This window comes from Acinonyx jubatus, chromosome X (assembly GCF_027475565.1).
Source record: "Acinonyx jubatus isolate Ajub_Pintada_27869175 chromosome X, VMU_Ajub_asm_v1.0, whole genome shotgun sequence".
NCBI lineage: Eukaryota > Metazoa > Chordata > Mammalia > Carnivora > Felidae > Acinonyx > Acinonyx jubatus.
Window position 1 is genome coordinate 33675946 of NC_069389.1, and position 27653 is coordinate 33703598.

Genomic DNA, 27653 nt, shown 5'->3' on the forward strand with positions numbered 1-27653 from the left:
CGTTCTCATAGCCCTGGAGGAACCGCTTGAACCAGGAACCTCAACCAGTAGATCTTAAGGGAACCTCAGAGATCATCTAAGTCAAAAGAATAGAATGGCTTGTTCAAGGGCTCACCTTGAATTAAGTGGTAAAGTCTTAATCCCATTCAGGGTGTTTCCCACCATTTCATGCACCGTGACTAACACCAATCTGCAGTACATTGTCTCAAGTACCCAGTGGGCTGCAGGAGTTTTATAGATTCAATATGGCCTATCCCTTGTGATCTGGACCTGCTAGAAGGAGGTGATTGGGGGAGGCTACAAATCCATGGTCATCCCTGAAGCTGAGTTTCTTACAGGGCTAAGAGAATGGGAAGGGTTGTGAGAAAGCCTTTGTGGACACATGGGGGAGGAAGGAAGGAGCTATCTGAAGTGACTGATGTATGGCTTTTTCTTAAAGGACTGGAAGAGTAATCCTGGGTCAGAGCCAATGGGGCAGGAGCCAGGACAAGTAGCCAAGAAATTGGAAAGAAAGGAAGCACATCCAAAGAACACTGCCAGGGTCTACACCCTTGGATAAGAAATCAATCAGACCAGGATCAGAATCCAAAGTCAGAGTCACTAAGTAGAAATAAGGACAATCTAGGGAAGGGAAGGAATTCCTTTCTAAATATTGGGGCTGTGTAGACAGGCTGAGGTCAACAATGCAAAGCATATTAGATTAGAGATTCCACATACCGATAACATACCATCTCTCCTTTAATAATGATTGTAGTGTGGGCTCATGGGGTTCTAGAATGCCAATGTTGTTTTGTAGGATACTCTGTAAAAACCTAGAAAAAATGTGTATAAAGTCAGTCTACATGATGGCCACTATTGCTACAAATATATAAAAGGAGAACCAATTAGGGGACTCCATGTTTATATTTACAGAGTCCCCTACAAAACAACATTGGCATTCTAGAACTGGCTAGTAGACGGGATGTTTGCAGAATTGATTGCCAAATTCTGTTCAGCAAGAACCGAGTGCCTGCAAATGGACACAAGGCCAGATCAGTGGAAGACTTCAGAAACATGGTGACCAAAATGTAAGAAGGTAGATTAAGAAAGACCTTGAGAAATTGGGTTTGGAGCTTCTTCACTGAATGTGGAGCTCTAACTGCCACTCTCTGGAGGGCTGCTCATCTAGACTATGGGCCTCTGAGTAAAAGAGAAAGAACATGTGTACTTGGAAATGAAATCCTGAAGAAATTGTGAAGCTGGAAATCAGTGTAGTTTGCCTTTGGCCTAGGTTCCAAGCCAGTTGAACAAATTTTGTTGCATACATGTGGACACTGTATTCTGTGATAGGTACTGGGGGTATGACGATGAATCGACATAGCCACTTCTCTCTGGGGACTTCTTGCTTAATAAGGAAATACACACACACAAACAGATAATTTTGATATAATTTGGTAAGGGCCAGATTGTTAAGGGAGCCCAGAGAAGAGTCGTGTAACTCAGCATAGCATGATATGGAAGTTTCTGGAAGGAGAGGACACTTGGTTCCCTAGGGGGGGGTCACTGATGGGATAGTCAGTGAGGCAGAAGGAGAACCAGGAAACACAGAGACCAAGGGGATGGAATGGAGAGATTCAAGAAGCGGTGAAATGGCAGTGTGAGTAGTGTGAGATACAGCAGGTAAGGAGGGAAAAGTTTTCACTAGATTTGGAAACCAGGAGGTGATTGGTGATCTTAAAGATAGCACCTTTCTTTCTTTCTTTCTTTCTTTCTTTCTTTCTTTCTTTCTTTCTTTCTTTCTTTCTTTCTTTCTTTCTTTCGTTCTTTCTTAAATGTTTGTTTATTTTTGAGAGAGAGAGACAGAGCATGAACAGGGAAGGGGCAGAGAGAGAGGGAGACACAGAATCCGAAGCAGGCTCCAGGCTCTGAGCTGTCAGCACAGAGCCTGACACAGGGCTCAAACTCAGGGACCGCGAGATCATGACCTGAGCTGAACTTGGACACTCAACCAACTGAGCCGCCCAGGCGCCCCTGTTTTAAAAAATTTTTTTTTAAATGTTTGTTTATTTTTGAGGGGGGTGGGGAGGGCTCGAACTCATGACCTGAGCCGAAGTTGGACACTCAACCTACTGAGCCACCCAGGAGCCCCTAAGACAGCCTCCATGTTTCAGTGGAGTGAGGGTGGGGGGCAAGAGCCAGTGTTAAGGACTGAATGGAATTGAGGAAATGGATCTTCCAGCAAAGAAGGCTGACTCGTCCTCTGAGGTTAGGGGTGGGACTGAGGAGGAGTGGGTGCCACAGAGTTAAGTCAGCACACAGGAAAGGGTGGTGGAGGGGACAGCCTCCATGGCTCATGTTCTCAGTCTGTGGGAACGCCGGCATCCCCAGAGAGTCCGGGCTGTGCAGGCTGGGCAGGAGGCAGGAAGAAAGGAGCACAGACCTGAGGGAACCCTGAGAGGAATGGACAAGCTGCTGAGCAGCCACCAGCTACTGGAAGGTCACATTTACTGGGACCTCAGCCACCGTGCTATGGAGGTGGCACTGCCTGGCATGTTTCCCTCTCTCCCTATGACAAATATCTGCATTTTTTTGGTGATAGATTTGACTTTGCAGTTAGTAGCCCTGCATCTCCCTGTGGGAGGAGGACACTCCAAAGGCCTTGGCGTTAACCTAGAGTCTGGCCAGCAGGGCAGAGGGCGGAGCTGGAGGAACATCCTGACTTCCTGCAATCAAGGTTGGGCACCTGGTCCATCCTGCCATTCCTCAGAATGTCTCTGCCTGTCCTCGAAGAGGGCTTACCCTGGAACAGGCCACAAGCCAAGGGAGGAGTCCTGCTCAGAGTAGAAGCCTCTACTGCAGCCACTGTCCCCAACTACAGCTCAATTGTACCCCTCCCTCCCAGGCTTATAGCCCACTCGAACTGCCCCCCACCTTCCCTGCCCACCCTGAATGCCCTCCACCGTGACCTCAGGCTCACAGACCTCTTGACCACCCTGCACCCTTCTGCCTCATTCCTGTTAGAATGCCCTTCGCTTCAGCTCAATGCGATGACAATGTCCTTCTTTGTTTTTCCAACTCTCTTGGCATTTTGTATCCACTGCTTCGCTATTGCTAGTTTTCATGGTAGTGTGTCTTATCCGTCCCCACCCCCAACAAAGGTCGAGTGACCTCGAGGGCAGGGATGGAATGTTGCACATTTGGTTTTGGCATTCCCCAGCACCAACTCCATAATCGCTGCTAAATAAATATTGTTGGTTTATTTGGCTGGCCTGGTGGATAAAGCAGGCAATCGATGCCCTCTGCCTGGGGGCAGGCTGGTCCTTTTCTGACCCATGGAATGCCAGGGTTTAAAGAGCAGCCTCAGTCCCTGGGTGGAGACGGGGGAACGTGGCCAATAAATGTGACTTCCTTATTGAAAAGGGTGAGGATGGTGCCTGTTAGTGTTCCCTGGTTGTTGGAGACATGCCACCGTAGGACTGCATTTGGAGAAGGGTGTGGAGGGGAGGCCCGCACCTGCCATGGCTCCCATGGCTCCTGCAATCCCCCAGCCACCTGCTCACCGGCCATCCTGCCCTGATTTCCAGACTTGCTCATTCCTGCGGGCAAGGCCTGCCAGTCACACAGGTGGCCCCACAAAGCAGAGGGCATAGCCACCCAGTGTCCCTTCTGCTCACTGTCCTGTCGCAAAGGCAAAACAAGACTTTTTTCTCCCATCTGATTTATGGAGCAGGGGGAAGAAATGTGTAAATAAGAAACACAGAGAGAGCTACTATTCCTTCCTGGACTTCGTTGGAGAGATTTCAGGGTTTGTGTTTGGAGATCTTGGGCTTCGCCTGCTGAGTCCACTTGCACCTGGTTGTAGGGCTGACCCGTGAATGTTGGGAGGCCAAACTCTGTTTAAATGTTGGTCTAAAGAAGGCCCTTTCTGGGATTTTCAGAGGAGGAATATTACGGGATGAGTAATGGTCTTGAGCGTCCTTATTAGATAAGATGTTTGGATTTGGTCTTAAAACTGGAACAAATCAAAAGGCCATTTCATTGCTCCTTATGGTTAGATGTGAATTAAAATCATGGATTTTCTGATTCACCCAAGGCCAGACTATCCTTCATTTTAAGCCTTGATGTTTCCGCACTTATCTTGGTTTCTTGGGTTGTTTCTCACACTAAAAAGGACAATGTAACACTTGGGCAGTGCAAAAAAAAAAAAAAAAAAAAAAAAGGTTTCAAGGCATTTCATTACAAAAACTTCAAATTCCCTTCGTTCATCCTAGCTCCCTTCCAGGCCACACACCAGGGACCCTTTACAGTACACCTGGAGTAGGCTTCTTACACAACCCCTTCTAAAATAGCACTAAATGCCAGGGTAGGGCACGGGGTCATGTACTATAGATAATAATGAGGGAGCAGCTACAGGTTAGGAATGGCGATGTGCTCATCCTAGCTGCCCTAATTACTCCAGCCTTTAACATAGGATTGGCAAGTTCTGGAGCACTGGATCATTGGATTCCAAGGATCAAACTTGCTTTCCTGTTCTCTCAGACATCACTGGGTCCTGAGGTCCAAGTTCTCTTTGCTTCAGGCTAAACCCAGCTGCTCGACTCAGCATGGGATCACTTGGGTAGCAATTGTTGGTCTTTCTGTAATCACAGGAAACAATTTTGCAGATGGGACGGTCTTAGTGCCAAGTATCCTGTCCTATCATCTTCATAAATATGCTCATACTCGTCGGTTCACATGTCCCACGTTGGGCGGTGAGATCTGGCCATTGATAGCATAAGACAGCAACAAAACAACATTTTTGGTCAACTCTAGCATAGAACACTGATTGTCAAATTCTAATGCACCTGTGAACCACCTGGGGCTCTCCTTAAAATGAAGGTTCTGGTTCAGTAAGTCTGGGGAGGGGCTTGAGGACTCTGCGTTTCTTTTTTTTTTTTAAGTTTATTTATTTGAGAGAGAGCGAGAAAAAGCATGAGTGGGGGAGGGGCAGAGAGCGAGGAAGAGGGAGAGAATCCCAAGCAGGCTCCACACTGGCAGTGCAGAGCCCGACGCGGGGCTTGAACCGGTGAACTGCAAGATCATGACCTGAGCCAAAGTACTGCGCTTAACCGACTGAGCCGCCCAGGTGCCCCGAGACTCTGCATTTCTAACAAGCGCTTAGGGGATGCCCCACAGAAAACCAGTCTCCTTTAAGGTTTAAAACCCAAGATTCCAAGTATGTTTTTCATATTTGGTGGAACAAAACCATCTGAAGGTATTTGGGTTCTGATTTAGTCCCACGGCCCCTCCTCTTGAACTCTGAGTTCACCTGCTTCTGACCCTAGAGGACTTGAGTTATTTGGCTTTTAATTCCAAGAGACAGGAACCTTTGGGACCTGCCTATTATTAGTGCTTGATGAATGCTGTTTGTTCTTATTGGAACTGATTATGAGTGTCCTTTGAATGTTAGGTTCTAAATCAGCCTTGCAAACTTAGTGGCACCTAACTAATTTTGGTCCTGGCTCATCTCCATTCTATCTGGCCCCCAAAGCCTTTCATCAGGTCATGCTATTTCCTTGGCTTCAGATACAACTGGTATTTGTATATGCCAAAACTTCATTCTGTAATTCACCGGCTTCCTGAATTCAGACAGGCTGTACCGAATTAACGTAAGGTGGAATCATAGCATATCAGGACCATAAGGGACTTCAGAGGCCAGGGCCTGCACTGACCCTTGGAGATCATTCTTGAGCTTCTTTTGGGCTTCCTAAGGTGAGTAGGGGTGCTCCTGCCTCATAAAGTGGCCTATTTGGTAGCTGTGATGTTCCAAGAGAGGGTCCTTAAGTATCCTCAGCTACACATTACCTATCCATAATTTCTGCTGTGGTGCTGCCTTCTAAAACTAACTCCTCATCAGAATAGTATGGCTCTTCAACCAATTTAAAGTTACTCTCGTGACTCCCTGTTTCTTATCTCCAGGCACAAATATCCCCTTTCTTCAACTATTTCTTATATACTAAAGTTTCCAGATCCCTCACTTTCCTGGTCATCAGGCTCTGACATGCTCTAGTTTACCAATGTCCTCCTTTGCCTAGCCTTCTCTGATATGGCCTGTCCAAGCCTGATTCTGAATGTCTACATTGGCAGCCATGTTTTGCTATTGATTTGTATTGAATAAAAAAACTTTTCCAGGGGATTTTCAAGGGGAGATGAATTTCCCGAACTGGGGCATTGACCCCTTGAATCCAGTGCAGATGTTTACATTGATCTTTATTGAATTTCATCTTGTTTCTTTCACCCATTCTGTCCATCCATCCAGTTGAGATCTTGCATCCTGATTCTGTCATCTAGTACGTTATGGATTCCTCCCAGCTCTGGTTGCCACAAATTTGCTATATCCAGCCCTTTTAGCTTCATTGTTGGGGATAAAACTTGAAATAGAGGAGTGCAAATGCTGATCCCTGTGCCTTTTACTAAGTCCATTTGCCCGTTCATTTATTCATTCACTTGCTCATCCTTCCAACAAACTTAGGTTAAGGGCTACTGTGCTCTGGGCACTGTGCTTGCTGCTAGAGACCCTGCAGCAAATAAGACATGGTTTCTATTCTTGAAGGCTCAGTATCCAGCAGGATGACCGTCTCCTTCCAAACCCTTATCCGTGATAGCCTACTTGTTACCAGGATACTCACAGCCTGTGGGACCTTTTAGATTCTATCACCTCCCAGGCCAGCCTCCAATTCCCCGACTACCTGCTTTCCTTATAAAGTAAGGACCAGGATCCTGGGATTTGGAGAAGGACCCAGACGCCAAGAGTATCCAAGTGCCGCAGGCTCTACAGAGAGAGGTGAAAAGGGAATAGGAGAGAGAGGGAGAGAGAAGTGAAAAGCAGAAGGAAAGCCCAGAGGATGCTGGGAGGGAAGGAAACCCTTTGCCCTGTTGGTTGGTTGGAAGGCCAGTGTGGTTGGCTGGATGTGACTGAATGCACGTGTGAGGTGAACATGCATGGGGCAGGACATGCCTGTGTAACCAGTGTGCAGACAAGCATGGCCTCTGCCGTGAACAAAGCAGCACTTGATTGCTTGCCTTGATTCAGGGAGGGTAATCTTCCCCAAAAGCTGGATGCAAACTGACCAGGTCTTATTTCTATTTATTGCTAGGTAATAGATTGTTACCATCACTTCGATTCACAAGTGAGCAATTTCAATGTCCCATCCACGATGTAAAAGTCAAAACTCCAAGCATGGCTTGACATTACATTTTTCCCCTGCGCACCTCAGGCCTCCTGTAGGCAGAGAGGCTGGGGAGCGGAACCTCTCCTCTACGCCTGCTCACTGCCTCCATTTGTTGGAGGCCTTTCTGCCGCAGCTACTGTTGGCAGCGGGAGAGGGAGGAGAGGCCAGGAAGCAGACAGCTCCCGCTTGGCGGTGGCATTGCTCTTCCTGGGTCTCATTTTCAGATGGTCAGGGCTGGGGTCCTAGCTGGTGTCTCTGGATGGGCATGGGAGATGAAGAAAGCCAGCTCTTTCCCTCCTAAGGGGTTCTCTTGGGCCCTTCAGATGTTGTCACGGCCGGAGACCTCTCTCCAGTTCTTTTGACCTTGGGCTGCTATGTCACCATTAAGGGCGGTGGCTGAGGCCTGCTCCTGAGCTAGAAATCTGGAGAAATCTGGCGGGATCCCCTCCGGCCTCTTTGAGCTGAGATTGCCTTTTGCACTGCTGCTCAGGACCCATGTTGGCTCCACGTCAGCTCTCTCTCGTCTGTGGCTACTTCGGGCCTGTGGGTCACAGTGCTCCATCTCTTGTCCCAGCATACTCTGGGAGTCCAGGGTCACCCCAAAGTGCTAGTCTCTACGGACTTGGCCATGAAAGCCCTTAAGGGCCTTTTTCTCCCTGCTCCATGGCCCCAGGCTGGAGGCAAAACCCAGCCCACAGCCTGCTTTAGCATTCAGGGCCATAGGTGAAGTGCCCAGGGGCTCCCATCTTCAGGGAACATTTTGCAAAGCGTCTTGAAGGTCCCTCACCAGGCTTGGGGATAACAACCCCAACCTCTGCCTTAAAAGGAAGAGAAGGTGGCCTTCACTGTGGAGCTACGGCTCTTCACCCATCTCCTCACATACAATCCTGTCTTCCCACACTCTGACCCTTTTTCGAATCTTAAAATAGGAGATGGGGCTTAAGAATTGAGAGCTGCCATTTAAGAAAGCGGTTTGGTGTTACCCGCTAAGTTGAGATGCTCATACCTCGGTATAGACCCAAGAGAAACCTCGACATGTCCAATGGGAGACATGTACAAAACTGTTCAGAGCAGGGGCACCTGGGTGGCTCAGTCACTTGAGCGTCTGACTTTGGCTCAGGTCGTGATCTTGCAGTTAGTGAGTTCCAGCCCCACGTCGGGCTCTGTGCTAACAACTCAGAGCCTGGAGCCTGCTTCGGATTCCGTGTCTCCCTCTCTCTCTGCCCCTCCCCCACTCATGCTCGCTCGCTCTCTCTCTCTCTCTCTCAAAAATAAAAATTAAAAAAATAAAAAAAAAGAAATGTTCATAGCAGCTTTGTTTCCCAAGTAGGGCTGCCAGATAAAATATAGGATACCCAGGTCAATTTGAATTTTGGACAATGAATATGTTGGTGATAAGCATGTCTCAAATATTTCATGGGACATACTTATACTAAAAAAATTATCTAAAAATCAAATTTAACTGGGCGTTCTGTATTTTTCACTTGCTAAATCTGGAAACCCTATACCAAGCCAAATGCCCACCAAAAGGCAAGTGGAAGAATAAATTGTGGTATACACACACAGTGGAAAATCACACAGGAGTCTAAATGAATGACAGTTATGTAGGAGAATTTGGATGAATCTTAGCCATACAAAATCTGAAAATATAAGCTCCGAAAGATTACACACAGAATGTTCTTTTTTGTTGAAGTTAGAAACAACTAAAATATTTTAATTTTCAGAGAATGTATGTAGCCGCAGTAAAGCTATATAAAAAGGGAAGAATTGGGATGATGGATAAATGATTCAAAAGCGTGAGAAACTATGTCAAATGGGGAGTCAAAGGCCTAGGTTAATGGGGGTGGGGAATGATGCGTAGGCCATGATCAGGGTCCTGGCTTTTGTTTTGGGTAGCAGCTTTGCTGGTGCTCATGGACCGTGCATGAACTAATGACAAGAGAAAGTCACTCCCCAGTAATTATGAGTAATCTGATGATGGCACTTGATATCTGAAAATTAAATTTAAAATATAGAAAAGAAAAAAAAAAAAACAGAGGTAGGGAGAATGGCATCATGAAAACATACTCCTAGTGCTTTTCCACGCAGGAGGGAAGAGTATTGGCAGGGAAGATGCCTCTGCGTCCGAAGGGGCAACAGCTGAAATGGACCTTGAAAAATGGCTAGAAGTTCACCAGATGGAGGAGGGAGGAGGAGCATTCCAGGAACGGTGTGCCGGAGAGCCAAGCAGCACAGTAGAGCCTGGCCTGCTCCCAGGACAGCAGTGAAGCTCAGGGTGGTCCCAGCCAGACGTGGGTGGCAGCGGTGAGAAGAGAAGGTGGAGGTAGGGGTCGCAGGGGACAAAGTAAGGATGTGGAAGAGCTTATGTCCCCTGCCGAGGAGTGTGGAACTTACCCTTGGGCTTCGGGGCAAGGAAGAGCAGAAAGGGTTACGCAGGAAGCTGTGATAATGAGCCCTCAGAAAATTCTTGTACTGAAATGGGGAGTCTCTTGACCTCACGTACGCACACTATTGATAATAAGGCTGTCACATATGGCGGAGGGTCGAGAGGGCTGGCAAGGCAAGTGCTAAAAAGACAGGGCCTCGTGAGCTTCGTGGCTACTGAGTAAAAAATGGTCAAGGGAAGGGTTGTAACTATGGTTTAAAATCATAAATACGGGATGACCCACAGCTCTGAGAACAGAGATGGTCAGCGATTTGGTGGAAAGGGGAGTAGCCGAGAAGGTTGGCTGATTCTCCAGAGGCGATCCTACAAAAAAATATAAAACCATTAATGAAGGAATTGGGAGAGAATCCCTTGATGGCGCCTCTGGACTTCTTGCGTCTCGCCTGCATCGGCCACTCCTCCCCTGCTACACCCATGGGATTTGTTCTCTGAATTTATTCTATTCTAGTAGTAAAGCACACAGGCTACCCCATGTGGGGTAATGTGTGCAGCGTTACAGATACCCAAACGAATAAGCTATAGCTCATGCCCTTATTGAGGCTACAAGCCAAACACAAACCATCTACAACTAGTTATACTAATGTTTGGAAAGTGCTAGAACAGAGTGACATACACTCTGGAATCAACAAGAGGGGGCGATCGGTACTGTCCGAAACGGGGGTGTCAAAAACAGGGTAGCGTTTGAGCTAGAGGTTGACAGGTGAGGTTGGAAGTTGGACAAGCTCAAGATGGAGGTGGGCGGCACACGAGCAGAGAGGGCGGCACGGGCACGGGCCCGAAGGTGAGGCTGCCACGGTAGGCTGGCGCCAGGTAGGGACAGGCCTTCGAGATCCTGCTAAGGAGTGTGAACTTTGTTCTACATGTCCTGGCTGTTGAGCAGGGCGGTGTCAGGAGCAGATCTGGGTCATTGGAACAAGCCTCCTGGCCACGTGCAGAAGATGGAATGAAGGGGGCCGAGGTTAAGGTCACAGGGAACAGCTGGGAGGCAGCTGCCCGAGTTCCTGTGAGTCCTGACAAGACTACAGAGGGGCCGTGGGGCCGGACAGCCAGGGATTCTGGGGCCAGAAGAGGCCTTGGTTGTGAGGTAAGTCATTCCCGTCTCTGCCAGCCACATGGGTGGACTGTGTGTGAGAGCTATCAGTGTGCGAGGGACTTTGGCCTGCAGGGAGGCTGGAGCCCGGGCCCGGAGAGGCAGTGGATTTGGGAAGGGCTGCAGCGACAGGAAGGGTGTTTCCTCTGTACACCTGCCAAAAGAAACCTGTGATTCAGTAGATGGCATTGTCTGATTACCCAGAAGGCTTTACAGTCTTGACTTATCTTGACTCTTATCTACTTCCGTAATTCCACATTGCCTCAGAGGCGGGATGGCGGCTGGCCGAGGGGTGGGGTCCACCACAGTGCCTTTTCTCGAATGTGAATGATGTCTATACCAGCTGGGAGCTTCTCTGTAGAAGGCACATACAACGGGAAGGTTGATAAAGAGAAAGAAAAGCATCTTTTTTAAGGACTGCAATTCTCACCCCGAATTGGAGTGATCTTTGTGTAAGAATTGAGTTCTGTTATCAGTCATTGATAATACCAAGTTACCTCCTATTTAGAAAGCACCTACTACATGCTGAGAGCTGGGCTACCTACATTATCTGATTTACTCTGCAGGGCACCTACCTACATGTGGTAAACATCACTAGCTCCATTTTACAGGTGGGGAAGTAAGGCCGAGAGAGTTCTAATGCGTTGCTCATCGGGTGCAGTCTAGAGATGTTCTCCCTATTTGAAGGGGTGACGGTATTGCTTCTAATCTGACCCACATATCATGCTTTTTGTTAACGATCAGAACACTGGCCCCATTTTTGATGAAAAAGCTGTCTCTTCCTCCCACATGACAAAGTACTTCTTTCCAGCAGTCGTTCCGAGTGCCGTGTTTATTTAGTCGCAAGGTCTTTAAAAACGCAGCCACCGTGGGAATCACGTTAGTGAAGGGCTCGGGCCGCAATGGCATTCAGCAATGCCTGGTATTCTGTTTGCTTCGGATGATACTTAACAGTCCAGCGGTTAGGAGATAGAAAATAATTAGTCCGTCTAGCCGGGAGATTGGGTGATAAAAGGAAACTGGGCTGCTGATTAAATTGTTTATTTAAGCTCAAGTTTAGCTATGTTTTTCGGCATAATGTGCTGTAGGAAGAAGATAGGGATCTGTCCTCATGGAGAGACACCCCCAGAGTGGCCGTCATCCCCACCCTCGCCCACTCCCACAGCTGCCTCACCTCGGCTCTGCCATGCCTTCCTTTCCTGCCTGGCTCTAGATTGTGAGGGTTTGGTGACTGGGCAGAATGACAGAAGGGCACACAAGGCCCGGAGCCCGAGTCCCTTGAGCTCTGGTCTTGTGTTCTCTGTTTGTCTTGTGCTCCTCCAAGCGCATGCTACCCCGGCAAGACGTGTTCTCCCTGTTCCTCCTCCTGGCTCTTCTCTGCATTCTTCTCCCCCTGGCTTATAAAACAGAGATCGGCTTCCTTTCTTCTCTTTTGTCACTGTTTTCCTTAATTCCTCCTTCTCTGTGTGAGGACTCGTATGATTGATACGTGATGCATAATGTCAATGCTCGGTTTGCCCATAGTTTGAGCATAGGCAAGCCCAACTTTCTAGGAAAGTGCCAGACCAGAAAATTACGGCCCACAGGGCAAGTCCAGCCTGTGCCTGTTTTTGTAAATAAAGTTTTATTGGGCACATCCACGCTACAGCGGCAGAGCTGAGTAGTTGAAGCAGAGACTGTGTGGCCCGCAAAGCCAAAAATATTTACTATCTGGCCCTTTACAGAAAAAGTTTGCCAACCCCTGCACTAGACAAAGATATTGCAAGCTAAATTCTACTTCGGGTCGTTCCTGCCCCTAGAGATCCCTGGGCCCAACTTTTGTACCTGTACAATAATGGGAGACCTGTGCTATGTTTGCACTGAACTGACCAGTGGATGAGAATTCGGGAAGCATGCTGTGTGATTGACTAACCAAAGTGTGATATAGTCTCTAAACTTTCATTTTTAAAAAATGTTTGTTTGTTTGTTTGTTTAGAGAGACAGCGCAAGCAGGGGAGGGGCAGAGAGAGGGGGAGAGAGAATCCCAAGCCGGCTCCACGTGGTCAGCACAGAGCCCAGTGTGGGGCTCGATCTCACGAACCACGAGATCATGACCTGAGCCAAAATCTAGAGTCAGATGTTCAACCAACTGGGCCACCCAGGTGCCCCTCTAAACTTTCATTTTTGATATGCCAAACATTAAGAAACCCCAGATTCAGTTTCCTCTCTCACATTTTTAAAAAGAGTGTAATTTTAAAAAAATTAATGTTCATTTATTTGAGAGAGAGAGTGGGGCGAGGAGGGGCAGAGAGAGGGAGGCACAGAATCCGAAGCGGGCTCCAGGCTCTGAGCTGTCAGCCCAGAGTCCGACGCGGGGCTCGAACCCGTGAACCATGAGATCATGACCTGAGCTGAAGTCAGACGCTCAATCGACTGAGCCACCCAGGTGCCCTAAAAGACTGTAGTTTTTTTAGAGCGGTTTTAGATTCACAGCAAAATGGAGAGGAAGCTACAGCAATTTCCCAAATACCCCCTGCCCCAACACCTGGACAGCCTCCTCCTTATCAACATCCCCAGCAGAGTGTGCACTTGTTACAACTGATGACCTACACAGACACATCATTATTACCTGGAGTCCATAGATTACATAGGGTTCACCCTTGCTGTTGGACATTCTATGGGTTTGGACAAATGTACAGTGACATGTATCCACCATCATAATATCATGCATTTATTTTCACTGCCCTAAAAATCTTCTGTATTTCACCTGTGCTTCCCTCCCATACCTCCCCAGCTGTCCAGAACCCACTGATTTTTTTCACTGTCGCCAGAGTTCTGCCTTTCCCAGAATGCCCTGTGGTTGGAATCATGCAGAATGTAGCCTTTTCAGATTGACTTCTTTCACTTCGTAACATGCCTCTAAGGTTCCTACGTGTCTTTTCATGGTTTGATAGCTCATTTCTTTTTAGTGCTGAATCATATTCCATCGTCTGCATGGACCATGGTTGATTTATCCATTCACCTACCAAAGACACCTTGGTTGCTTCCAAGCTTTGGCAAGTATGAAGAACGCTGCTATAAACGTCCACGTGCAGGTTTTTGTGTGGACATAAGTCCTTTGCCACTTTTAAGCCTTCAACGTCTCCTCTTCCACAGGTCAGACCATTACAGCTGCGCCGGCCCCTCCTGCTGGCCGGCCTTTGCACCTTGGAGGCTCCCTGGCTGAGATCCAAAAACAGACTTGCTCCACTAGAGATATACACATGCTCCAGCTGAAGGGGAGCCAGAATTTGTCACCCCAAACTATGCCTCTTTGGCATAAGGATTACTTTAGGCTGATTATCTTTAAGGAACAGCAAAGATGGGAAAAACTCTGAAAACTGAGTAGAAGTTACCCTTTTGGAGGAGAAAATTATACATATAAGGGAACTCTCCATTTATAAGGGTATCTCCCTCTCTGTACCAGGAAGTGAAGGATGACACGTTTCTAGAAACCCTGTTCAGTGGAGAAGGCAATGACCTGAATCTGCTTAACAACCTTACTCTTGACCACCGCGCTTCTCTCGATGATAACCTCCCATGACTGGCCTCCCCCTCCCCCAACATCTTTTGTCTTTAGCTGGAGATGGTATTTAAGGGGGTGGCTTGGGCCATTTTGGAGTTACTCAGTTTTCCTGGGTCTCTCCCATGTCTACAGGAGGTATGCATGTTATTAAACATCTACTTGTCTTTCTCCTGTTAGTATTTTATTACAGGGAGATCTCGACCAAGAACCTAGACGGGTAGAGGGAAAGTGACTTTTCCTCTCCCTGCAGACATACATCTCACAAGGCACAAGCCTTCAGGACAGTAGCCTCATTCAGTGTTCTAGCAACTCTGTCCCACAATAAATAAAAGTTTGTTCTCTTAAGAGGTACTCTGAATTAGGGCATTCCCTCTGGTGTTTTCCTTCCCTTCCTTTCTTTGCACTTTACATGTGCTGACATGGGAGCCTCTAGCTTTACATTTTGTTGATGATCTCCTAAACTCAAGGAATTTCACAGAAGACCCATCCAGCCCCCCTTCTGTTTAACTGCTGTGTTTTTACCCCTCTTCGTTTCTTTGGTCACAAATGAGTCACTTTATTTTTTTTCAATTTCTTTCCTGCAATTATATCTCTTTGTCTTTCTTGTGTATGGGTCTCCTCCCACTCCCTGCGGTACCTAAGAACAGAGTCTGCAAAGAGCATATTTTTCAGAGAGCTCTTCGTGGGTTACAGTGCTCACATCTATTTACTGAGAGAGACTTTCATTAGGTTCTGTTGGAGTTTTCTGGAATCACCTGGAAGCTGAACTCCTAGAGAAAATGTTTGGGTCCAGATTGTTAATTGAACTGTGTGCAGCCTAAAAATCTTTCTGCAAGCTTCTGGGACTTCTCAGCCTGATTACTAGAGACAGAGCGGGGGCTTTGTCACCTGCTGCCACCACCTCAGCAGGTGACTGGTGTGAGTCCAGCAGCATGTTGGATCTGAGGTTCACTACCTGGGAAGACAGATGATAATGTCTCACTCCTACAGATCTACGATAAGGTGGCAAATGAGACAGTGTGTGCCCATAGAACGTGGAGTTCCTCTGAGGATTAAGGCTGAGACCTCGGCTTGTGAGGGTTTTGTGATTGGGAGAATGACCGAAGGGCACACAAGGCCTGGAGCCGTGCCTTCCTTTCCTGCCTGTGGGGACTCCCGATGTTGGAATCGCATCCGGGCTCTCTTGGCACCTCGTCCAGTGACGGGAGAAAAGAATCTGTTACTGTAACATGGATGCTCCCTAGATGCTGGGAGTGAGGGAGCTGAGGCCAGAGGTCAAAGTCACCGTGGCTGGCTTTGTACTCTAGTAGCTGAGCCAGAGCTATGTTTCGCAGAATTCTTGTCTTTTCCCTCTATGGTCAGGGTTGGCCACAGGAGACGTTCGTGCGAGATTTGGAAGGCAGAAGCGAAGGAGTCGCCATTTTCATGGTCCGACCATCGGAGTAGGGCAGGGGCCGTCACAGCTCACGCGTGTCACCGTCCGCTCTCTTGCCACGTTGGCGAGGGTGGCAGCCGGGCCCGCAGCCCCTCCAGCGCCCCCATAGCTCCCCGCTCGGCTTCTCAGAGCGCCAGGGCTGTGGGTGTGCCGCCGCGCGCTAGAGGGCACCCACCTGGCCTGCATGTCCCCTGCATCGGTGAAGTTGGAGGCTGCGAGAAACTGAGAAGGTTCCCATCGGTCCAGCTGGACTCCGGTTTGTCCTTGGTCTCCCCCACGTCATGTCCATGTCTCCCTCCAGACTGCCTGCCCTGCTGTCTTCAGGCTCCATACAGCCGCCCCACATGCTGCTTAACAGGTCCCCGAACTGTGGAGCATTCTGCCCCATCACAGGTCCCTCACTCCATAGCCTCGGACCTTCTGACCTGCTCCCTGCTTAGAGGCTCTGACTGCATGTTGCAAGGCCTGTGCTGATAAATGGGGAAAACCAAACAGAGAGGTTCCGACCAAGGAAATCCTCAGGGCGTCGAGCCAAGAATTTGCCATCAGAATGCTTGGGCTACCCCTGAGCCACATCGTACCCTGTGGAGGGTAGACCCTGACTGTATCACTGTTTGAGCCGGGACGGAGTACAAAACTATGATAGACACTGAATCAATCCTGGGTGCTTGGGCAAGAGATTCCATGCGAAATCGGATGAGTCCGGGACACAACTAAGTCTTCCCAGAGGCTTCTCCACTCTTTGTGCAGGAAAGGTGGTGGGGAAGTGTCAGCCACACATTTATGGAATCACTCAGTGTATGGTGACACCTTTTGCAGGGGACCTAGGAAGGTGAGGGACACTTTCAAATCACCCTCCCTCTTTCTACTCGTCTGTCCCTAGGATGCCTCCATCCACAAATGGAAGCGTTGGGAGGTTTGAATGGCAGGAAGTCAGGGGGTGGGGCTTCACCCCTAGTTGGTTGGTAATTAAACAGGACCATATCAGGGACTAGTTGTTAGTTAATGGAGAACCAAGGGATCCCCTAGATCCCCCAGAGGCGGCTACTGAGATGGCAGCCCAGCAGAGCAGGCTGATGAGGTGGCTGGGGCACTGGCTATCATGTTCTGTGACTCTCTATGGCACTCAGGGTCCGCAGAGACACCCTTCATGTTTCCATTTCAGCTCCACTGACCCCCATGGTGCACTTTGCCTCTGCCAGGCCTGCTCCTACCTCAGGACATTTGTACCCTCTGCCCCCTCTACCTGGGTCCCTCTACCCTCAGAGCCCTTCCTGGAAGGGATCACTCCTTCACCCCTTCTCATCTTTGCTCAAAAGTCACTTCATCTCTGTGAGGCCTGGCCTGACCACCCCACTGTAAAACCGCAGGCCTCCCTCATTCTCCACCCCCCTCCGGGATGTATTCTTGCTCTGGTATGTATCACCTACTCGCATGTGGCTGAACTTACTAATCAGGGTGGAAGCTTCAGGACAGGGACGTGCCCTGTTTGGACAGTGGCATATCCCAAATGGTGGCTCACCGTGGGCACTCATTACAGTGTTCATCTGGCCTCACTCCACAGGGTGCTGTCAGCCTTGGATTGGCACCAACACCTCCCTAAACACAACTCCAGGGACCCCGGTGGGAATAGCCCCCCCCCCCCCCCACCGGGGACGTGCAGTTCAGCGGTATGGAGCCCAGTATTTGTCGAAAGGAGGCCACTGGTGGCTTCCTCTCCCTGTTAACCTTCACCACCCACTGGCCTCTCTCAAATCTTTCCAGTGGCTTCGAATTCTGCAGCTCTGTTTCAACCTTCCCCGTGTCAGGATGGGGCAGCTGGCATGAAGAAGCGGGCTGATTTTGTTTGTTCATGGTTTATGTTCCAACTTTGACATCTTATTTCAGAGCGATGTGAGAAAGGCACTTGATAAGCTGCCTGCAGCAGTTTCTCCTAAGGGGTCTGCCAAAAACTGCGTGGGATTTCAGGGTCTGGTTTTCTTCGCCTTCTTCAGGTAAGCTTGTTTATAAGGAGGAAACATTTGTGCCGCTCAGCAGGTTTGAGAGACCCAGTGGGAATGGCTGTTTATTTGTCTTTTGATCACAAAGCCTGGGGTTTGGCTCCAAGGCTGAAAGATCTTGAGGCCTCTTTATCTCCTCCCCTGGAGACTTGAATCTCTCCTCTGACATTCCTTGGGCCCCGGAGTGGCTGGGGACCGCGGGAGGGGCTGTTGCAGGTGGACAAAGATTCCCCAGCTGGCCTCCTCCCCGTAGCTGTCCTCAGTCTGACCTCCCACCAGGGACTGTGATTCCTTCAGAGACTGGCTGCAGGGCCTAACCTCTCCCTCCTCTTTTGTCTTACAAACAACCACAAGGAAGGGAAAAGAAAGCTGCCCACCCTGCAAAAACAAAAACAAAACAAAACAAAACAAAAACAGTAAACATTAATTTTGGGGAGCGCGCCTTTTGTGTATTATGCCACATCTTGTCACTTGCCTTTATGGAATCTGGGGACCCAAGCGAGGGGAAGGGTAGCAGTGTGCAATTCACTCATTATATACGTGACCTAGAACTCCACAGGGGGTTGGCGGCCTGTCCTTAAACGTCGACCCAACCAGGCCCGGGTTGTGTGATTCCCCCAGGTTTCAGGGCACCCCACAGGCCGGTGCAGCGTGAGCTACCCCTGACTGGCCTGAAACCCCAACGAGCAGACAGAGTTTTGGTGTGTTTTTTTGTTTTTTAATTTTCCTTTTGTTTTTATTTTTGCAATGGAGAGAAAGCACGAGCTGGGGAGGGGCAGAGAGAGAGGGAGACAGGAAGCGTAGTGGGCTCGGCGTCGACAGCACAGGGCCCGATGCGGGGCTCGAACTCACGAGTGATGAGATCATGACCTGAGCTGAAGTCAGATGGAGCCACCTAGGCACTGAGAGGGAGGTGCAGGGCGGGGAGAGTTTTCTTTGAATCAGGATGCAGCACCACACAGCATTCCCCACAGGGGCACGTATCGAGAAAGTGAAATTCAAATCACCCCTCTGGTACGCTTTCCATTCCCTTTCCTGATAACGCGCAGAGAAGCCGATTCTGTAGGTGAGCAGGCAGGTGTACCGAGGGCCACCGGGGCCTTTCTCCTGTCCCCAGGTGCTTCCGGTGGGCGTGACAGCCAGCAGCCTTGGCTGAGGACACAGCACCTCCAGGATCTTGCTCCTTGCCTCGAGGCTTGCTTCTCTAAGGAGCCGAATGACGTTTTGGGGTCCCTGGCCATACCCACATCCCACCCCCTCACTTGGCACAAGGCTGAGCGAACACCTGGGTGTCTGGCGACCTCGAGATGGTGAACCGATTTTGAACTTGCTTTCTCAAGTCATCCTACTTCACAGTAGACGGCCTCACGTCTTTCTTTGAAAAAAATAAATAAAAATCAGCGAAACGTTCTTAGCTTGGTGCAGTGATTTTACTCATGCAGAAAAATGTAAAGGTAAAGAGGAAACTACGAGAGCAAACCTTTGTGCTCCCCGGGTCTCCTGGGAAAGCAGGGCAGGCAGGGCTCGTGCGCGCGAGGCAAGAGCTGCTTTTGCAGAAATGGAAACGCTCCCCCGTCTTTGCTTCCTCATGAAGCTGCTTCATTATATTTTCAGGCGAGCGAGTCATGGGTTCCTGGTGCGCTGTGCTGTCTTTTTCAATTAATGCTTTTCACAGAAGTTCAGGTTTTAAACATCTCCCCCTCTCTTCCCAGGTCGGTTACATTTCCCAGAATGGTTCCCAGCGCTGGAGATAATTCCTTTTCGGAGAACCTACATTTCTCACCTGCTGATTGCAATTAGCCACTGCCAGCTGGGGCCTGGTGTGCAGCTGAAAAGCTAACAAGAAGTGGAGACCACGCGGAACCCAGACAGGGCAGAGGATGTGAATAAATACGGAATGGTGCCTGTGTTTATGAGTCGCTCCGCTGAATTCCAGGTTTCCTGACCCTCTGGATGGCCCTCCTTCTTCCGGCTCTGTGCTCCCCGCCCCTCCCCTACCAATTTTTTTTTTTTTTTTTTTGTCTCTGGGTCTGTACCCTACGTTTAACATCACAGTCACGAATTTACCACTAAGTACATTTTGTTAGGCAATAAACAGCCTCGGAAGAAAAATGAAATCGGACTAGGGCTTCTGTTCCAATCATGTTTGCGAGCTGTGCTGGAATCAGGCAGGCCCTGCACGCAGGTCTTAGAGCTAACCTTGAATATGAGGACTGGCAGGGCCTGGAGAGGCCTTCAGGATCACTAATCTGAACCCCTCATTTTATGCATGACAACATGAAGTCCCAGAGGGAGAGCATGACTTTTCCAAAGTCTTAGAGGAAGTCACAGGGCTGGATGAAGTCCATGTCTCCTGATGGCCAGCTCAGGACTCTAACCACTGACCTGTCTTGGCTTTGATCATCGTGGACAGCCAACTTCTAGAGTTTGTGAGGAAAGCATCAAGGACGTTGCCAAGCGTTGGAAGGTAAGTCTCTGTTGGGCAGTGTGGTCTCCAACCCAAGGACACACTTGTTTCTTTCCTCGTGGGCTGGGCCTGGCCCCAGTACCAAGGTTATGCCCCTGGCCAGTGTCTTCCAGGGTGGTACCCACGTTCCCATGGCTCACCTGATGCCCTGCCTGGTCCCTAAGGAGAGAGTGCTCGGCCTTTGTGGTTGTTTTGGGTTTGTACCTCAGGCAACCCAGACCACAGACCATCAACCAGCGGGAGATTAGCCGCTGTCTCTGCTAGCTTCACAGTGTAAATGGAGGAGGCTGGCCTGATGCAGCTGTATCTGCTTGGTGGGAGCAAGCCAAGACCTTCCCGGCCCTCCCGCTACTTCCACTCAGGGGGTCAGGCATTCTTGCCCAACTCACTTTCCGCTGTGAGAGGCTGCCTTGTGGGGTTTAGGGCCAGACAGCGAATAGGCTTCCAGGCAGCAGGCAGTAACCAAAAATGCCTGGACTGTGGACTCGAACCCCAGCTCTGGTCTACGGTGGGCACGTCTCCCAGCCCGTTTCATCATCTGAAACTTGGAGAGTCAGAACGCATGGCTCATTGGGCTGGCTGAGAGGATGAGGGAAGGTAATGCAGGTGGAAGTAGGTTCTCCAGAAGCGTTCACTTTCCTTTGCTCTAGCGCTGTCTCTAGTTTACAGAGGAGGAAAACTGAAGTCAAGGAAGTTAAAGTCCCTTCCGTTGCCTCCAGCCACCTACTCTGTCTCCTGTGAGGCACTCGGGGAAGAAACCACAACTTTTACTAACACAAAGTCCATTCCCCAAAGAGAAATGATTCTCTGTGCTGGTAAATGTTCAACAACCAGCTGGAGAGAACGGGAAGGGGGAGGGAGGAAGTCCTGACTTGCAGGGTGGTTGATTTTTATTCGGAGATAATCGCAGATTCACATGCAGTTGTAAGAAATAATGTAGAAAGATCCCCTGTACCTTTTATCCACTTCCCCCCAACGATAACATCTCGAAAAACTGCCGGACAATATTGCAACCAGGATATTGACATGATATAATCCACCAGTCTTTGTATTTCGCCAGTCTGACTTGCACTCATTTGCCTGTGTGTGTACTCAGACCTGCTCAGTTTCATCACACGTGTGGGTGTGTGTATGCATCACTCAGTCAAGACACAGGGCCGCGCTGCCCCCACAGGGTCCCTCTGTTGCCCTCTTTACTCCCTCCTGCTCTACCGCCGTCCTTAGCCCCTGACAACCTCGAGTCCGTCCTCCATTTCTAAAGTTTTGTCATTTCCCAATATTATATAAATGGAATCCAATGGTATGTAGCCTTTGAGATTGGCTTTTTTCCCCCACTTGACACAATTCTATCAAATTTGATCCAAGTTTTTACATATATTGGTAGTTCATTCTGTTTTGCTGCTGAGCAATATTGTATGGTATGCATGCGTGACAGTTGGTTCAACGAGTCACCTGTTAAGGGACGTCCAGGTCGTTCACCCATTTTGGCCTTTACGTAGAAAGCTACTATATCCATATTCAGGCACTGGTTTTTGTGTGAACATCACTTTTCCATTTCTTTGGAAATTCTGCACTCTGCCCAAGAGTGCGATTGCTGGCTTGTATGGTAGTTGCATGCTTACTTTTATAAGAAACTGCCAAATCATTTTCCAGAGTAACCGTACCATTTTATATTCTCTGCAGCAATATATGACTGATTCATTCTCACTGCATCCTGGCCACTGTTTGGTGTTGTCACTATTCTTTATATTAGTCATTCTGCTAGATGTGTCATCATATCTCATTGTGGTTGTTTGTTTGCATTTTCCTAATGGCTAAGGAAGCAGAACATAGACGTGCCTCTTTTCCGTCTGCATATCCTCTGTAGTGAAATATCTTTGTGTCTTTTTTTTAATTAAATATAATTTATTGTCAAATTGGTTCCCATACAACACCCAGTGCTCATCCCAACAGGTGCCCTCCTCAATGCCCATCACCTGCTTTCCCCTCTCCCCCACCCCCCATCAACCCTCAGTTTCTTCTCAGTATTTAAGAGTCTCTTATAGTTTTCCTCCCTCCCTCTCTGTAACTTTTTTCCCCTTCCTTTACCCCATGGTCTTCTGTTAACTTTCTCAAGATCCACATATGAGTTTTTCTCCTTTTCTAATTGGGACTGTTAGGTTTTGTTACTGTTGAGTTTTGCAAGTTCCTTGTATATTCCACATACTAGTCCTTTGACTATGATACATGGTTTGCAAATATCTCTCCCCGGTATGTACCTTGTCTTTTCATCCTGGTAACAGGCTGTTTTTCAGAGCAAACATTTTTAATTTTGATGAGGTACAATTTGTTAATTTTCTCTTTTACTGATTCTGCATTTAGTGTCAAGCCTAAAATCTCTTTGCCTAGCCCTAGATCACAAAGATTTTTCTTCTTTTTTCCTCCTAAATTTCTCAAAGTTTTATGTTTTACAGTTGATTCATGATCCATTTTGAGTTAATTTTTATATAAATTGTAAGGTCTGGGTTAAGGTTCTTTTTTTTCCCCCCCTATGGATGTCTAATTGCTCTGGCACTGTTTGTTGGAAAGGCCATTTTTCTCCATTGAATTACCTTTGGACCTTTGTCAAAAATTAGCTGGGCATATTTGTGTAGGACTATTTCTGGGCTCTCTATTCTGTTCCATTAACCAATATGTCTACTTATCCACCAATACCACTGCCTTGATTACTATAGCTAAATAAAAACTTTAATATTCAGTAGAATGATTCCGCCCTCTATTGTTCTTTTTCTAGATTCTTTGCCTGTTCAACGGCTTATGCTTTTCCACATACATTTTGGAATATAGTTGTCTGTGTCCACAAAAACCTTGCTGGGATTTTAATAGGAATCGCTTTAAACATGTATATCAAATTGCAGAGAATTGATGCTTTTACTACGTTGAGTCTTCAAATCCATTTTTTGGAATGTCTCTCCATTTATTAGAGGTCTTCTTTGACTTCTTTTACCAGTTTTGATTTTTTTAAATGTTTGTTTATTTTTGAAGGGGGGAGGAGAGAGAGGGAGAGAGAGAGAGAGAGCAAGCATGAGTGGGGGAGGGACGGAGAGAGAGGGAGACCCAGAATCCGAAGCCGGCTCCAGGCTCTGAGCGGTCAGCACAGTGCCCGACACGGGGCTCCAACTCATGGACCGCGAGATCATGACCTGAGCCGAAGTCGGACGCTTAACCAACTGAGCCACCCAGGTGCCCCTCTTTTACCAGTGTTTTATAATTTTCAGCATACAAACCTTGTGCATGTTTTGTGAAGTGTATACCAAAATATTTCACTTTCTCTGATGTGAATGTAAATTGTATGGTGCCTTTTTGAAATTTTCCACATGCTCATGATTAGTATATAAAATGCGATTGATTTTTGTGAGTGGATCTTATATTCCCTAATCTTGCTGAACTCACTTATTGGTTCCAGGAATGTTTTTTTTTCTTTTTTCTTAGATTCCTTGGGATTTTTTACATAGACAATCTGAACATGGGGACGATTTTCTTTCTTTGTTTCTTCTCTTTGTGTCCTTTATTTCTTTTTCTTGCCCAGGGCACTGGCTAGAACTTCCTGGACTCTGGTAACAATGAGGAGTGTGAGTGACCATCCTCACTTGGTTCCTGATCTTAGGGGAGGGCATCCATTTGCCCACCATTTAAGTACGAGGCTGGCTGTGGTTTCTTTATTTTTTTTCTTAAGTTTCTTTATTTATTTTGAGGGGGTGGGGAGAGGGGCACAGGGAGAAGGAATCCCAGGCAGGTTCTGAGCTGGTGGTGCGGTGCCTGATGCAGGGTTCGAACCCAAGAGTTGCTTAACTGACTGAGCCACCCAAGCGCCCCTGGCTGCGGCTTCTCGGAAGGGCTCTTTATGAGGCTGAGGTAGTTCCTTCTATTTCTTATTTGCTGAGAGTTTTTATCATGAAGAGTGTTGCATTTTCAAATGTTTTTCTTTCTGTTTCCATTGATACGATCATATGATTTTTCTTATTTAACTTGTTAATATGCTGGTTTACATTGAATAAGTTTTGAATTTTGAACCACCTTTGCATTCTTGGAATAAATCCTACTTCATCGTGGTATAGAATTTTTTGTATACATTGTTGGATGGTGTTTGGTGATGTTTTGTTGAGGACTTTTGTTTTTAAGTTCCTGAGACATCGTAGATATGTAGTTATCTTTTTCTCTTGTACTGTCTTTTCCTGGTTTTGGTATCAATATAATACATGCCTCCCAAAATGAGTTGACATGTGTTACTTCCTCTTCTATTTTCTGGAAGGAATGGGGTAAAATTTGGTGTTAATCTTCTTTTAAGGTTTCGTAAAATTCTCCAGTGAATCCACCTGGACCAGTGAACTTCTTTTTGAGTTTAAGTTATAAATTCTATGTGTTTAATGGTTTAATGGTCTATTTCATCTCCACTGAACTTTGCTAATTCAGGTTTTTTGGGAAATTGGTCTATTTATTCTAAGTTGTCAAACTTATGACAGTAACGTCGTTTGTTGTATTCCTTTATTATCCTTTTAATGGTTGCAGGATCTATACCAATATCCACTCTTGCATTCCCGATATTAGTGATTTGTGTCATTTTATATGTCAGTCTTGCTGGAGCTTTATTGATTTTTTTTTTTCAGAGAACTGGCTTTTTGTTTCATTGATTTTTTTTCTGTTGTCCTGTTTCCAATTTTGTTTACGTCTGCCCTTATTTTTATTATTTCCTTCCATCTTCCTGCTTTGGCTCTACTTTGTTCTTTTTCTAGCCTTTCAGAGTAGGAACTTGGATTATTGATTTGAGATCTTTCTTCTTTTTTAATGGAAACACTTAGTGCTATACATTTCCCTCTCAGTAATGCTTTAGCTGAATCCTACAAACTGTGCTATGTTGTATTTTAATATGATTTGTTTCTATGTTTTTAAATCATTTGGAGACTTCCCATGGGGCCCATGGGGATTGCTCAGTAGTGTGTTGTTTAATTTCTAATTGTTTTATTTTCATTGTTCTGTTATTGATGTCTACTGTGATTCCCTTATGTTTGGAGAACATATTCTAGGTTGAGGTTTATTGCATGGCCCTTTAGCCATTCTTTAAATGTAGGTTTACCAGCAGCTCATTCTCTTAGTTTTCCCTTGTCTAAGAAATGTCTTTATTTCCTCTTCATTCCTAAGGGATAGTTTCACCAGCTACAGAATTCATGGTTGATAGCTCTTATCTTTCAGCACTTGAAAGGACATGAGCCCCTTCCTTTTGGCGGACCTTGTTTCTGATGAGAAATCCACTATCCCTTGAATTGTCATTCCCTCTAGTTAATGCATAATTTTCCCTTGGTGGCTTAAGAAAATTCTTTTGGGGGTGCCTGAGTGGCTCAGTTGGTTGAGCATCTGACTCTTGATTTTGGCTCAGGTCATGATCCCAGGGTTGTGGGACTGAGCTCTGAATCGAGCTCTGTGCTGAGCATGGAGCCTACTTGGATTCTCTCTCTCTCTGTCTGTCTCTCTTTCTCTCTCTCTCTCTCCCCCCCCTCCCTTCCTCTCCCCCTCCCCCTCCCCCTCTCCCTCCCCCTCTCCCTCTCCCTCTCCCTCTCCCTCTCCCTCTCCCTCTCCTCCTTTCCTCCCTCTGCCTCTTCTGGATTCTGTAGGTTTAGGTCTTCTGCCAATTTGAGAATTTTTCAGCCATTCTTTCTCCAAAACGTTTTTAGTTCTACATTCTTTTTTCTTTCTGAGATGCTGATGAGACAAATGTAAGATTTTTTTTATTATTCATATTATCCCTGGAGTGTTCTTTTTTTTCAGTCTGTTACTCTGTTGGTCAGATTGAGTAAATGTTATTGATCTTTTATCAAGTTCACCAATTCTCTCTTCTGTCATCTCCACTCTACCATGAGCCCGTCTAGCAAGTGTTTTGTTCAGCTGTTGTCTTTTTTCAGTTCTGTAATTTCTATTTAGTACTTTTTATTTTTTTTAATTTTTAATGTTTATTTATTTTTGAGAGACACAGAGACAGAATGCAAGTGGGTTGGGGCAGAGAGAGAGGGAGGCACAGAATCCGAAGCAGGCTCCAGGCTCTGAGCTGTCAGCACAGAGCCTGACACGGGGCTTGAACTCACAAACTGTGAGATCGTGACCTCAGCCAAAGTCGGACGCTCAACCAACTGAGCCACCCAGGTGCCCCTATTTAGTACTTTTTAAATAATTACTGCTTCTTTGCTGTGGTTTTATATTTTTATTTGTTTCAAGAGAATTCATAATGATTTGTTGGCACCATTTTATGGTGGCTGCTTTAAAATCTTTGTCTGATATTCCAAAATCTGATTCATCTTGTTGGTATCAGTTGATTATCTTTCTAATCCACCTTGTGATTTTCCCGGGTATGAGTATGATGAGTAATTTTTTTTCCTTTATTTTGGACACGTGGAGTTTTATCTAGGAGACTGTATTTAAATCTTTTATATTAGCAGACATCTGCCCTGTTTGGGTTTAGCTTGCTAGTTCTGTCCTACTTTTTTGGCTTTTAGGTCCAATGACAGTCTAGTTTTCTGAGCCCTTGCAATGAATGATATTCTGGTATGTTTCATTCATCTGGCTCTGTTTGAGCTGCTGTTAGATCCCTGCTAGGGCCATTCATGATGATGGACAACATTTCCCTGGGCCTCTCAGTATTCTTAGGTGGGATGTCAGGGATTCCAGACCTATGAGAAGGAGAGTGTTACCGTTGGCCTGTTCACTGGCCACCTGTGTCATTTGGCTTCCTGTTCTATTCTTGTAGGTGCCTCTGGGCGAGTGAAGAGCCAGCCTTTTAGAGCCAGCCTTTTAGATCCTGAGTAGAGGATCAGGAGCCATACATCTGGGTGACTCTTTACCTTTAGGTGGAGGGTGAGGTGACATTACCCTTGGATCACCTTGCCTCTGAGTGGATGGCTGGAAAACATGGAGCATGCTAGCCCCATTGACACCTGTGTAAATGTTTCCCTGTTGCTGGCTGGTATGGGGTGTGGTATTGGTCCACTAGGGACCCACTCTTGTCCCTCTGGTGGACAGAATGGGCCCTCTTCTGTTGTTGGATGTGGTCAGCCTCCCAAGCTCTGCTGATGTCACTGCTTTGAGTAGATGGGCCTGCCACCGCCTCTGGGTGTGGGTCTCCCAGCTAAATATTTGGTGGGCCTCCTTCTCCTGGAAAGAAAGAAAGAAAGAAAGAAAGAAAGAAAGAAAGAAAGAAAGAAAGAGAAGGAGGGAGGGAGGGAGGGAGGGAGGGAGGGAGGAAGGAAGGAAGGAAGGAAGGAAGGAAGGAAGGAAGGAAAGAAAGAAGGAAGAAAACCCAGGGATTTACCACAATATTGTTCTTCAAGTCCTGAGGTCCCTAACTATTCTGTCTTCTACCCAACATTCAGAGTTGCTTTATTATTGTCTGTTGAATTATGTCCAGGGTATTTAGTTGTACTTAGAGGAAAAAGAGGGAAAATTGAGTCTATGCT

General features: G+C 47.2%; 1 long non-coding RNA gene across 6 annotated transcripts in view; it reads left to right on the forward strand.

The window, feature by feature from the left end:
* The window catches only part of LOC113597566 (uncharacterized), a 267813-nt gene that overhangs the window by 172680 nt on the left and 67480 nt on the right, over window positions 1-27653 (forward strand). For 3 of the 6 annotated variants that reach the window (XR_008290078.1, XR_008290081.1, XR_008290082.1), the window contains 2 exons: window positions 17593-17699; window positions 19418-20172. This is a non-coding gene — a long non-coding RNA (uncharacterized LOC113597566). Of the gene's footprint in view, window positions 1-2078; window positions 10721-13012; window positions 14602-17592; window positions 17700-19417; window positions 20173-27653 lie in introns of those variants that run through there. The other 3 variants (XR_008290080.1, XR_008290079.1, XR_008290084.1) reach the window with 3 other exon arrangements.